Genomic DNA, 12,732 nt, shown 5'->3' on the forward strand with positions numbered 1-12,732 from the left:
CGAGTTTTTCAAGAATTCTACGAAACCGTAGCGTGGCGGGCTGTAAACAGCCAGCCATCATTTCCGTTTCAACCACAGCCAGTCTAAAATAACATTCTTCGTAGCACGCTAATAGACAACGTCATCAGAAACGCAGCACTCTTTGGTACCGCACCGGTGAGAGCTTTTGTAACTTTTTTTTTCTGAGAGCATACTGTTACACCTCTAATAACAAACATACTTGGGTCATTTTAAAGAACCGATTTGTGTACCTGGGTCGTAGTAGTAGGGCAGTTGTCTACAAACAGAAAACTGTGCCAAATTGCAAGCCTGGTGCATTCTTGCACTCCAACCTACAAAAAAATCTGTGCCATGCAAATTGAGTTCAGGAATCAGTGTTTCCATTCTTACCTGATTTACATGATTCTTTTAGTTAAGAGGTCTTCAACAGGGGGTCGAAAACAATACTGCAGGGGGTCTACCAGTTATTTTTTGATCTCAAAATAAAAATATGCACCTAATAAAAATAAATATTATGAAACTAAGCATGTTTCTATGCCAGGCTTAAAATAAAAACATATAGCCTACAACACACAAAAATGCTTCACCATTTTTCACCATGAAATCAAAAATGTTGTCAATGTTTTTAATGGAATATTAAAGTATTATTTATAATAAATTAATTATCCGTATACATCGTTAGCTTTTTTTTTAATTTGTGTGCCCTTTTAAACTTTAATCAAAATAACTTCTCCCACTGATTACAGCAATTGACCATCTTTACAATTTTATCTCTAAACTTCCGTTTTTGCGGTAGCTATTTCCATGCCATCGCTGTCGAAGATTGGCTGGTGAAGTGGATTTACTTCCAATCAATTCCCGATGGACAAAATCAAGTCCCGCCCTACATTTTTTTCTCATTCGAGAAGCCATTTTACATTTCATATAACACATTGTAATATACTGTAGAAGAAAAGTCTAGCACAACTGTTGCCAACTTTAACACCCCTTTTTAGTAAATTGGGCGCTAAAACAAAGCAGATGGTGTACGCAAATAAACAACATAATCAGCGGGCGTGATTCAATCTTTGTTTTAGTTGTTTTGTTTTTTTTGTGCTTTCTGTACAAAACTAATGGCAACACAAATTGGTTCACAGTCCCTTCATTCACCTCAGAAGGTGGTAGACTGTCACACTGCGGCTGTCCTTCTCTCGGCTCTCCGAACAGAGCAGCGACGGCCCAGTTCATCCGTGAAAAATGCCGTTATGCCCCGCAGGGAAGGACTTGTGATCGGCTGCCTGTCTGATCCCCCCTTCAGCCCTGATTCTATCTTCGCATTGAGCCATTAGCCAGATCTGCATGCTTAGATACACATGACTCCAAGGTTTCTGCTTTCCTTGGAATTAATACAGCTTATCACTGTGCCATAAGTGTGCTGTTTGTGACATATAAAGCTTCCTGCACCTGAATGCTAATTAGACTTTCTCTGTGGTACCATTTTGTGGCCAAACGTGGGAAGTGTGTTTGTTGTGCGTGATGTCACCTACTGTAACGTGTGTGCTCATGCATGTTTGGGTGTGTGCGAAAGGAAGGAGAAGGTGAGAGAGCGAGAGCACGTCTTGCTTGCACTCTCTTATATGGACAGTGAGTCTGGCAGAGGCCAGCGGGGGTTTGCGTGTTGCCATGGAAATGTGTGGCAGGCTTGAAAGAGCAGTGCGGTTTGCCCAACAGGACATGTCTTAAATGGACCGAAGGAACACATGTGAACCTCTATTCCTCTCACTATCGCTCGCTCATGCTCTCTTCAGTATTCATCATCTTTGTTTGCAGTGTGTTCGGCTTGCAGCGCTCCTGACAGAATTCCTGCCAGTTTCTAATGCAATACATTAAAACCTCTCTGGCTAATGTGGCTGATATAATATACTGAATCCTTTTTTCTTCATATAATCAAGACATAAAAAGAAATTAATAAAGAAAATGTGTGTTCTGTGCTGTACAGTTTGAGATTGGATGGATAATTAAGGCGCCATAATTTAGAAATAACAATTTATTTTTAATTAAGCAATTCTTGATGTTGATAATGTAATGCTAACCTAAAATGTGCAGTGTGGTATGTATCTAAATTAATTGGTTTTAATTTAAAAACTAAAGGTAAATAACACTACTGTGCATGAATAGGCCTACAATCCCTGAAAACGTATAATTAATCCATTTTAAATTGAGTTGCTGGTTTTAGCTTGTTTAAACGGGTCTATGAGTCTGACTACAGGTCTGTTTTATAAAGTGCGTTAGGAAGATAAGGTATTTCAGTAAAACCTGACTTGAATTAACCCAACAAATCAGTCAGGGCTAAACCGGTTCCATAAAGGACAATTTAAGTTCACTCAGCCCGATTAATTTGATCCAGGTTCGTTGACAATTTGATGTGCACGCTCATATGCAGCCCAGTGGCTGTGTGTCCACCAAATAACAGTGTTATGTAGAGTTTTAAACCAACAAGTAAGTTGAAATACTAAGTTGAAATACTAAAATGCCTTAAAAAAAATACTAAAATGATATAAAACATAAATAAATTAAATATATAAATAGAAAATGAATAAAAATGACAAAAGTATGCAGTAGCACCTCATTGCAGCACGAGATCCAGGGGGCGGAGTTGGATCCAGATCTAAGGGGTGGAGATTTGTAGGATTACGGGTAGGGTTAGGGATGGAGATGGGTTTAGGTATATTTAAGGTGGGATCCAGATCCTACTCCTCCCCCCGGATTTCGTGTTCTGCAGTGAGGACGATCTCAAAGTATGTAACATTACAATGAGAAACTAATAATATGTAAAATATCATAATTTAATCATATAAAGTATTAACAAATAAAAAAGTATATAAATAATACTAAAATAACACTAAGCCCGACCTGGTGTTCTAGCCTGAGCAGCTGAAAATTTCCCAGAATCCCTCTAAAACCAGTCTACACACCAGTCTGGGAAACCAGTAAGTCTGGTTGAAGATAGTTTTCTCACCAAGTCTTGGTCACATAAAGCATCAAATCCAGTTAGAATAGCTCTTTAAGATAACAACCACACATTTTTTTCCTGTGGTTTCGATTCTGAAAAGCTTCTATAAATATTAAGAAGTAATTAGTATGTATTAATCAAGTAATATTTCCATTGCCGAATAAATTAAATCAACAAACGAACAGAACACACTCACACAATTGAGAGAATATCTGGAGGAGAGCACTCTACCCTGTGGAAAATAAGAGAAAAAAGAAAGAGCAATTCTCACTCAAGCTTCTATTTATCACAGGTCAGTGTTTGACATTCTAAATTTGCTGAGACAAGGAGCCGCCGTAAACGTGGGCCGATACATTTACAAATCCTCGCTCGCTCAGAGATCTTTATTTAGAGGAATAAACAAGGAGCAACAATCCTGAAACGCAGAAGAATGAATGTGACCTTTCCAGAAAGGAATCAAGTCTGACACGCATTAAATTAATATCACAAATCAGTTTGAGTGATTTGCTTATTTTGTACAATCATTTTAGTTGGCAGAATCTGCTCTGCCATGTATCTAGGCAACCGAGTCGGTGCGTTTGTGACCCCTTTGGGAATAACAGTGAAGGGGAAGATTTAAATTAGGTTAAAACGACAGTTTGTTACTGCTCTACATTTCTTTTTATCAGCAGCCTATTAACTCCTGTCAGGTCTGTCATTCCTTCAATCTGCTTTGCTTTTCATTAAGCCTCTTTGCCTGTCACACTGTACTTAGCACAAACAAAGCGACGGAAGGAGGAATCCTCAGAAGTGGCTCATCACCACCATTGGGTTTTGCCTTGGGTTTGCGTGCAGCCGCATGGTCCCGAGCAAGGACACTTTTTTCCTTTTTTTTTTTCAAAAAAATCACACATCCTTGAGGCGTTTTCACACCAGGGCCTTAAGTGCAGCCGCATTGATGTGAACAGGTGATTGCACTCGTGCTGTGAAGCATCCAGGTAAGTGTCCCACTTCCCTGTTTAGAATGGTGATGTCATGACCTGGTATTGAAAAGCACCAGGGGAAACAAGCAGCAGAGTGTGAATGAGAACTGTCAGTCAGGCGTGCGATTCTACGTTTAGCCGTCACTGTCGGCCTGTTGTGAAGCTCTTTCAAAAATATGTTTTTTTTTTGTTTAAATAAACAAAAGCCTGAAAACACTGCAACATGTCTTTGGTAATCCACTAGAGTTAAGCTGTTTGGGCCTAACAGGGACTCGGATGAGAGGGTTCCTGGCTAAGACTGACTTGGCATATTCACATTATGAGCACTTTTTTCCACAAACAAGATTTTATTTCTTATGGACCAATCACTCGCAAACACACACACACTAGTATCTTGAGACAAAACAATGGCACTGACATATTTGAAGTTACGTAAATGCATGTTGCTTTCAGTTAAAACAGCGCAAACATGCATTTTAGACTGGGACTAGGTTTAAGCCCTGACTGTGAATCTGGAGGCATCTGTATATACAGTCGTAATCAGTGTTGTGCAAGTTACTTCCAAACTGTAATACATTAGGTATTACTTGTTACTGTTATTTAAAAGTAATTCATTACCTTACAATATTACATTACTCATGTATTACTTTTGAGTTACTTTCACCAAAATAACTAAGTAGAACTTAACTTTTGGGCTGTAACGATATGCAATATGAAACCGAAATCGCGATTCGCCACACGACTCAGATCAACGAACCTACAGAATCGCGACACACCTCTTCCAACTCCAGCGTTATTCTCCTTACCGTCCAGATCCAATGCTGCCTTATCTTTAAATTAGGCTATTAGTATTATTTGAAGTTAACATTATAAAATACGTAGACCTACACCACAAAACTAGTTGAGGATAAATTATTTAAAATTGGGGAAGTCCAGCATAATGGACATGACATTTGCAGTCAAAACTTGAAATAAAAATTCTCAGAAAATACGTATTGAAACGTATATAGACTACTTCCTTAAAGGACTCCAGACATTAGACAAATATCAGTCTATGTTTTATTTTTAATATTAGGGAAAAGACACACATTCATGCATGACAAAAAAAATAGGAGGCAAAATCGATTTTTTGTAATTCTGTTAATTACACTGCGCAAATCGGATGAGGAAGGGTTGGCTCTCCAGTCTCCATAGAACTTAAAATATTCATTTTATTTTAGTTTTCGTGTTCGCATTTATGAGGAAAAAACAATGTTACAGACGCGACCGCTCTGAACTGGCACTAAAAGACTGCTTTAAAACTTTCACATAGTCTGTTGCCTTTAAGAAGTAAAAGCAGACAATACACTGTAATACAACTGTAATACAAGCCTCACTGAACATGTAACGAGTAAAATATTACTGAAAATTGATTAGTAATGCCTTACACTACTGCGTTACAGCAAAAAGTAATATGTTACTGTAATGTATTACTTTTGTAATGCATTACTCCCAACACGGGTCGTAATGCAATGTGCTCAGTCAGCTGAATATTATTTTTGGTGCAGTTTTGGGGATTCTGACATAACATTGGTCCAGTTGTGGGGGAGTTCTGACGCAACTGAAATTCAAGCAGATTAAGCCATTCCAATTTGCTACCTGGGATGTGTTGTGATTGGTCAACCACTTCGAGTGTGTTTGGAAAATATCACAATTTCATAGTAGTTTCATAATCGGGATAATCCAAATTGTTTAAGCTCGATTTCCATGTTAATTGCGATTAATCGTGCATCCCTAGTGCTTAGCCTATACTGATATAGAGAATAATTGCCTTAGGAGTTAATAAGGCAATAAACATACCGCTTGCGTTATTCCTTTATTCAGGTCTGGGCCCCTATTCAGTTGTTTTTTTCCTCAGATTTTTTTTGTTTTTTTTCTCGATTTGTTCACTTGAAAACACCAACAACTGCTCATAAATCAAAGCTCTTGTATGTGAAGAAAGGTTACTGCAGGCATGCAGAAATAACACTTCGAATGACATAACATTTCTTTTAAAGTGTAAAGTTTGGCATTTTGAAGAGTCTTTTGACAGCTCTGAAATGATTTATGAAATAAATGAGATTCTTGAAAACGCTCTCTCTAAGGATATTCTCTTTCCAGTCACATTATGAAATTTCACTTCATTTCGTTATACATCAAAGAATACAAAACATATTTAATTGAACTATTCTGCAAGATTTTCCTCAATTCATGCATTTGGGCAACTTCATTAGTTATTGTTATTATTTTTTTTTATATATCAAGTAAATATTATTACTACAGTATATCAGACTACAAGCATTTAATGGAGTCGGTGAACCTGATGGCAGCAACACCTGTCGAGGCTAAGCAAGTGTGGGCGAAGATAACTCGAGAAATCTTTCCTGACTTTTTCTGTCATCATTAAAATTCCCAGGGCACTTCTTGCAGGAAAGCTAGGGTGATAACATGGCACCTTGGACAAATTTCCCACTGCGGCCTATATAGCTTATAGCTTCCTTCATCAAAGAGAAAATTCTCTCCTGTCCTTCAATGATAAGTGGTGAGCGCCCATGGCCAGCCCGAGTACTTTTGCAAACTTTACAGCGTAATTACATATAGAAGTGTCCAGTAAAAATAATGAACAACATGATCTTTTACATGTATATAATTGCGTCATGGAACAGTCTGTAATTACACTTTGCTGTTGTTGTTATTCATTAGCATAAGCAACATGGGATCTATAATGTAAAGTGTTGTAGAGTGATTCAGTTTCTGATACTACAGCTCCTGGATCTCATGGATTTTTACTAAGAAATTGCCAGATACAAATTCCTTGCAGGTCATGATTATATAATACGTACTCGGTTACCTAACATAACCTCGGTTCTTTCAAGAGAGGGAGCGTATTGCATAAGTTTAGCTTATGCTACGGGTAAAGTCATGTTTTCTCGAGATATTGAAGCCAAAAATGATCCTTAATTTTGCATTCTTTGTCAACGCACTGCAGCAGCTAGAAGACCTAGACCAGGCTGTCTAGCGGGCTCATTGGCTGCTCTGTGGCAACTGCAGCAGCCTACCACTGAGCCTGGCGTGATGTCACGCCCACGCCCACTACGCGTCACAACCCGGAAACCAAGTGCATCTTTCGCCTTCCCCGCCCCCTTTCACAGACGTGCAGCTGCCGGCTTCCGCCCTGACCGCCGTTGCTTCAGAGGACGAGGCGGACGGGGGCGCCGCGGGTGACAACTGCTCAATCCTGGCCGTGGACAGTGAGGAATGTGCTGGTTCTCTCCACTCCTCCTCCTCTTCGATCCAGGAGTCCGGACGGACATGTACGGGTGTGGACGCTGAACTGGTGTGCCTCCTTGTTAAAGCCGTCGACCGCCTCGGCCTCAAGTGGTCAACCCGCACCTAATCACCTCGACGGCTGTTTTCATCAACGCCGTCATCAGCCACCTGCATCAAGGCCTGCACCCTTCTTGCTGGAGCTCCACACGAAGCTTTTCTAACGCACCACTCCACACCAGTGTCTCAGCGACACTCTCCCACGTAGACGTGCCGCCCGAGAAGGGATGTACTTCTATTCCCCAAGTGGAAGAAGCGGTCGCAGCACACCTTTGCTTGCCCTCCAGTGGATGGCGCTCAAAGTCTGCCCTCCCTTCGAAAGCCTGAAGGAGTACGTTAGCACTTGTCGGCGGCGCCTTCTCTACCGGCGGACAAGCTGCTTCCGCCCTGCACTCTATGGCCATTCTCCAGATCCTCCAAGCCGACCACAATATGAGAACCCTAAAAAGTACCATTTATGAGTTCCTTAAAATGCTGTTAAAAAGTTTCATAATGCCACTTTAGACTCGAGGGATCCACTAAAGTCCATTTTCACAAAATGAGTCTATTCAAACAATATGTCAAATATTCTCCTCAACGAGAAAATGACTACAAGGTTTTATAGTGTTTTATAAGTTCCAGCCATTTTGAACCTTGTTTTAGGTGGAACAGCGTTGCCTGCGGTTTATGAATCTCTACTTTTGCAGAGTTGTAAAGGTTTGGCAATTACAAAACTTGCTGAAAGTCTGAAAAAAGACTAAAATTAGAAACTTTAAAATTTAAAACCTGCCTCACCACAGGATCAAAACTCAAATCAATTGAAATCTATTTAAAACTGTTAGGTGGTCATGAATATGTTACTTCCTGTGTCAAAATAACATCTAATCTTTACATAGAGTAACTGTCATTTGCATCATTCAACCAGTCCAACGCATTTTCATCCTTTAACATCATTTAGAACGCTATATGACAAAGTTGATGGATCCGTAGTGTTTTTTTTCCTACTATGGAAGTCAATGGGGTACATCAAATGTAAATGATGACGTGAACTATTACTTTAAAAATTAAGTTTGTAAACCCAGACAATGCTGTATGTGACTGGTCAGCCCGTTCGCATCCTTTAACGTCATATAGAACGCTATATGCAAAAACGGCGCTATACTACGCACATGGCACCCGTTATCGTTAATATAACACATGCTGTGAGGGCTAAGTTTAGGTGTGGGGTAGGGTGTGTGTGTCATATTCACGCTAAAGGATTTATAACGTCTTGGGTTCACGTGTTATATTAACGATAAAGGGTGCCATGTGCGTAGTATAGCGCCGTTTTAGCATATATCGTTCTATATGACGTTAAAGGATGAGAACGGGCTGACCAGTCACATACAGCATTGTCTGGGTTTACAAACTTAATTTTTAACGTAATAGTTCACGTCATCATTTACATTTGATGTACCCCATTGACTTCCATAGTAGGAAAAAAACACTACGGGTCCATCAACTGTTTGGTTACCGACAAAATATCTTCTTTTAAGTTCAGCAAAAGAAAGAAATGCAAAAAGATTTGAAACAACTTGAAGGTGAATAAATTATGACAGAATTTTCATTTGAAAGTGAATTATTCCTTTAAGGCAGCTCACTTGGTTGTAAGATGTTGTTCTAGGTGAAACAGGCTTGTTGTTAAAATGTCATGTGTTAGTTACAATACAATTATGCGTCCTTACAAACTATCACCGAAGTTAAAGGTTTTCTAGATGTGGGGCACAATTACTTTTTGCTGTGAGTAATTATGGTGGCTTTGTTTTCTTCATGTGCTCCAAATATTTTCTCTGTGAACAATCTCTCTTTAAATGTCAGAATGCTTCCATATATGGTTCTTGCAGCTCCAAGCCTTTCTTGACCCTCAACCCCTGCCAAGTCTTAATAGCCTTTTCTCCAACCGTAAGCAGACGGAATGTTTACAGTACACATCCTCTTGCTCTGTAAACCAGTGTCTTCAGAAGAGCATGTCCACAGTTCACGGTAAGGTCTCTTCAGCTCTTATTCTGCTGGGTGAACATCCCCCTCATGCCGCAGGGTGTGTCTGAGGAGGCACTATGAAGGGGGGTCGGCACATCTGGCATGTCCTGCATGGGATGAGACTGCTGCAGGAAGGTAAGGATAACGACACAGAGTATACTAGTATCTGTTTTTTAAAACTATAATATTAAGCTTTTAAAGAGAATATGTTTTTCTTCTTCTGTGGAATACATAAGAAGATATTATGAAGAATGTTCAACACCTTCCCAATGCCTGAATGCCTTCCCATTGAATTTCAAAACGTCTTTTTTTTTTTCAGAAGAGTTTTCTCCCTCAAATAAGAGTTTTACCTTAAATAGCATTCAAATAGCTTTTTATTTCAAGTTATGTGATTTTCTTCTTTGACCATTTTTTTCAAAATCACTTAAAATCCTATTCCTAGCCCACTTACAGCCACTGAGTTAGAAGCACTGAAATGAAAATTAAGCAATTTAATAATCTGTGGAATGGGCAGGACTCGAAAAACTCCAGCCAATCATTTCCAAGACCACCTAGAATAATTGGACAGTAAGTGTGTCAATCAAACAGTCGTACAATACCGCCCTCCCCCAAAATGCGAGTGGGGGGTGAGGGATCCACCACCACCACTGTAATAAGAGAAGATACAAATGACACAATAATACCTTATGCAATGTTGCTTCTCCAGTAAATGTATCTTGTTTCGAGGATTTTTTGATATTTTGAACTGGAAAACAAATAATTAAAACAACTAATTAAAAGTTCATTAAAAAGTCATTTTTCCCCAGTATGATACTGTATCTACACACAAAACAGGAGTAAAAGAACGAAGGGGAAAAAGAAAATGAGGAAATGTTACTTAAATTTTCCCAAATAAGTGCCATGCAGGGCTCAATGGCTGCAAACAGCAAGGGGAGTTATGCGTTTTGCTCTACAGCATTCAAAGCCGCTGTTGGTTAATTAAGATTTGACAGATGAACTCGCACCTCGATTAGACCCGTCTATTAATTGTTATCACGTCAATGGCAATAAGAATTTAGAGTGTTCTGGAGTCACCATTTCTTCTGCTATATGGTTACACGTGATATTCATACTTGTCATGAGAATAGAACATTTTTGTTCTCGAATATTGATCAGGACGATTTGAGTGTCACACCAGTTTTAAATCCCAAACACTGACTGTGTGAACGCAGCCAACGTGTGCCAATGTCACCGCAAAACCATGGCTCAAGATGCTTTTGATACAATATTGATAGAATTTTTGATGTTTTAGTACAATATATGGTTATAGTTTTTGTGAGGGTGTTTTTGTTTTCAGGATACCCTTTCTCTTCAGGTGCTGCTCACGGAGAGGTGAAGGTATCTCCTTCGGATAATACCCTGATACTGCACTCCCGACACTTTCCGTTAACATCAAAGAGGTACAGATCATGTAAACACAGAGCATATTACATCAAAGCAGAAGACTTTATGTTTCTAACCCCTGACTCCCTTCTCCTCTCTCTTTTCAAACACTCCTGGATTCCTGCATTTACTCTGCAAATAGGGACAGCCGTGCTTTTTTGTCTTTCCACTCTCCTCGACTAGGAAAACTGAACTTGGGCTTCTGGGGAAATGTTTTCTTTGTTCCTAGCCAGAAGACAATGAAACTCCTCAGAGCGCATTTGTGAATATTAATGCGAACATCCAACGGTCCATACAATGTACACGAGGATGCCTGTGAAATATAAAACGCACCACACACATGAACCATGTATTAAAAGTCTGAGATAAACATATGCCGAAAAGTTGGAGACGGAGAATTCGTATATATTATCAGGATGTTCCGGCAGTGAAATAGGATGATATCTTCAAAGCTGGTCCGGATTGACATTCAGCTACTTCTGAGAGTGTGTATGTGATAAGCTGGCAAATGAGACTAGAAGAGGCATGCGATTCAGACGAAAACACGTCCACAAACTTGTTAATCCGTAAAACTAGGTGTGATGTATTTGCAAAACACAAAAGGTTAACAACATATCAACAGCTGATGATTTGTAGAAAGAGCCAATTGTTAACAACTAATTAGACGCACACCGTAATCATAAATTAATAGTGTTCCAAGGGGCATAATTAATCCTAACGGGGGGGGGGGGAAAGCAGCTTAAAACGATACCAAACCAAGAGAAATGTGCAAATAGACACCGTTTGCGCTAATCCACTCAAAATCTGTGATATTGATTCAAAAACATTTTTCTTTTTTACAAACCGTTTCAATAGACCACTGTATCATTAAGAGGCTTAATATGCTGTTTTCTTTGCCGGCTGTCTTCTCTGCGTTTGGTGCGTGGGTAAAAACATGAGCATGATAGACATTAAAGCTGAGCTCTATCACTGTTGGCCATGTCGGTTTGACGAGAGGCCCACCGCAGATCCACACAGATGTAATCCTGCTAAACAACCCGATGGCAGATAGCCTAGAAGGTGGAAAACTAGCATCTGCTGGAGGAGTAAACAGCACGGCAGGGAAAGAGGTGAAACGTGGCTGGGAGCATTTACACAGACATTAAACATATCTCTGGGAAGGCAAGAGGAAGGAGAGAACTCAAAACGAAGTAAGCTGACTAATTTGAATTCCAACCACTTTGATATGCAACTGAAGACATGTTTGGACATGCCGTATTTTCCCTGTTTACTCAGTGGTAATTGCAGTGAAGACTCGAGGACATGAGCAGTAGGCCTATGTGATGTGTTGGGGTAAAATCACTGTAGCTCAACTGGTGGCGCAAACTGCTAACAATATGTCACACGAACAGATATGAAGTACCTGGTAAGAGCTGTTCACACAGGAGTTGCTGCGAAATCAAACGGACGCATTCAAAACATGTTAATCAGACCCCTAATATGTGGTTGAAAAACATGGCCAACAAGTACTGTAAAAAAAAAAAAAAAAAGCCCAGGGGGTTCAAAAGTTGATTAAAACTAATAATTAAAGCATAATATTTATTATGGTGTAGATTAGATATCAAATTAGTCCACAAAATGTTGCAATTTTGTTTCAGAGTTAAGCATGGCACACTGTGTGCAGTCATGGCCGTAGCCAGCAGTCATTTTTTTATATTCTAAAATAAAATGTCATGCTCTCTGAATGATTAATTAGCCGTGTATACTTTAAACCACCTCATATGAGTGTTTGCAATTCATGTTGGTGTGAGAAGCTAGCGCAGTGAACAGGGTTTGAGAGCCTGTTGTGAATGAGGGCGCGAGTGCAGCCTCCGTGTTGCCAGATCCACCAAATGGAAAGGTGCGGTAATCTCCTGGACCTGTTTTTCTGATTTAATGTGACACTTTAGGAAGTTATTAAAGTGGAAAGTTGCATGTTAGGGTAAGTGATTAATCTTATTTGCAAAACACAAGCTTTGAGCTAATTTCGGATTA

General features: G+C 39.6%; 1 long non-coding RNA gene across 1 annotated transcript; it reads left to right on the forward strand.

Moving 5' to 3' along the window:
* The first annotated feature begins 9,170 nt into the window (after nt 1–9,170).
* Nucleotides 9,171–12,399, forward strand: LOC148969401 (uncharacterized). The gene is made up of 3 exons (XR_016149587.1): nt 9,171–9,432; nt 10,652–10,736; nt 10,862–12,399. It is a non-coding gene; the product is annotated as an uncharacterized LOC148969401 (long non-coding RNA).
* The last annotated feature ends 333 nt before the right edge of the window (nt 12,400–12,732 follow it).

The sequence above is a fragment of the Pimephales promelas genome, chromosome 23 (assembly GCF_988280905.1).
Source record: "Pimephales promelas chromosome 23, fPimPro1.hap1.1, whole genome shotgun sequence".
Classification (NCBI taxonomy): domain Eukaryota; kingdom Metazoa; phylum Chordata; class Actinopteri; order Cypriniformes; family Leuciscidae; genus Pimephales; species Pimephales promelas.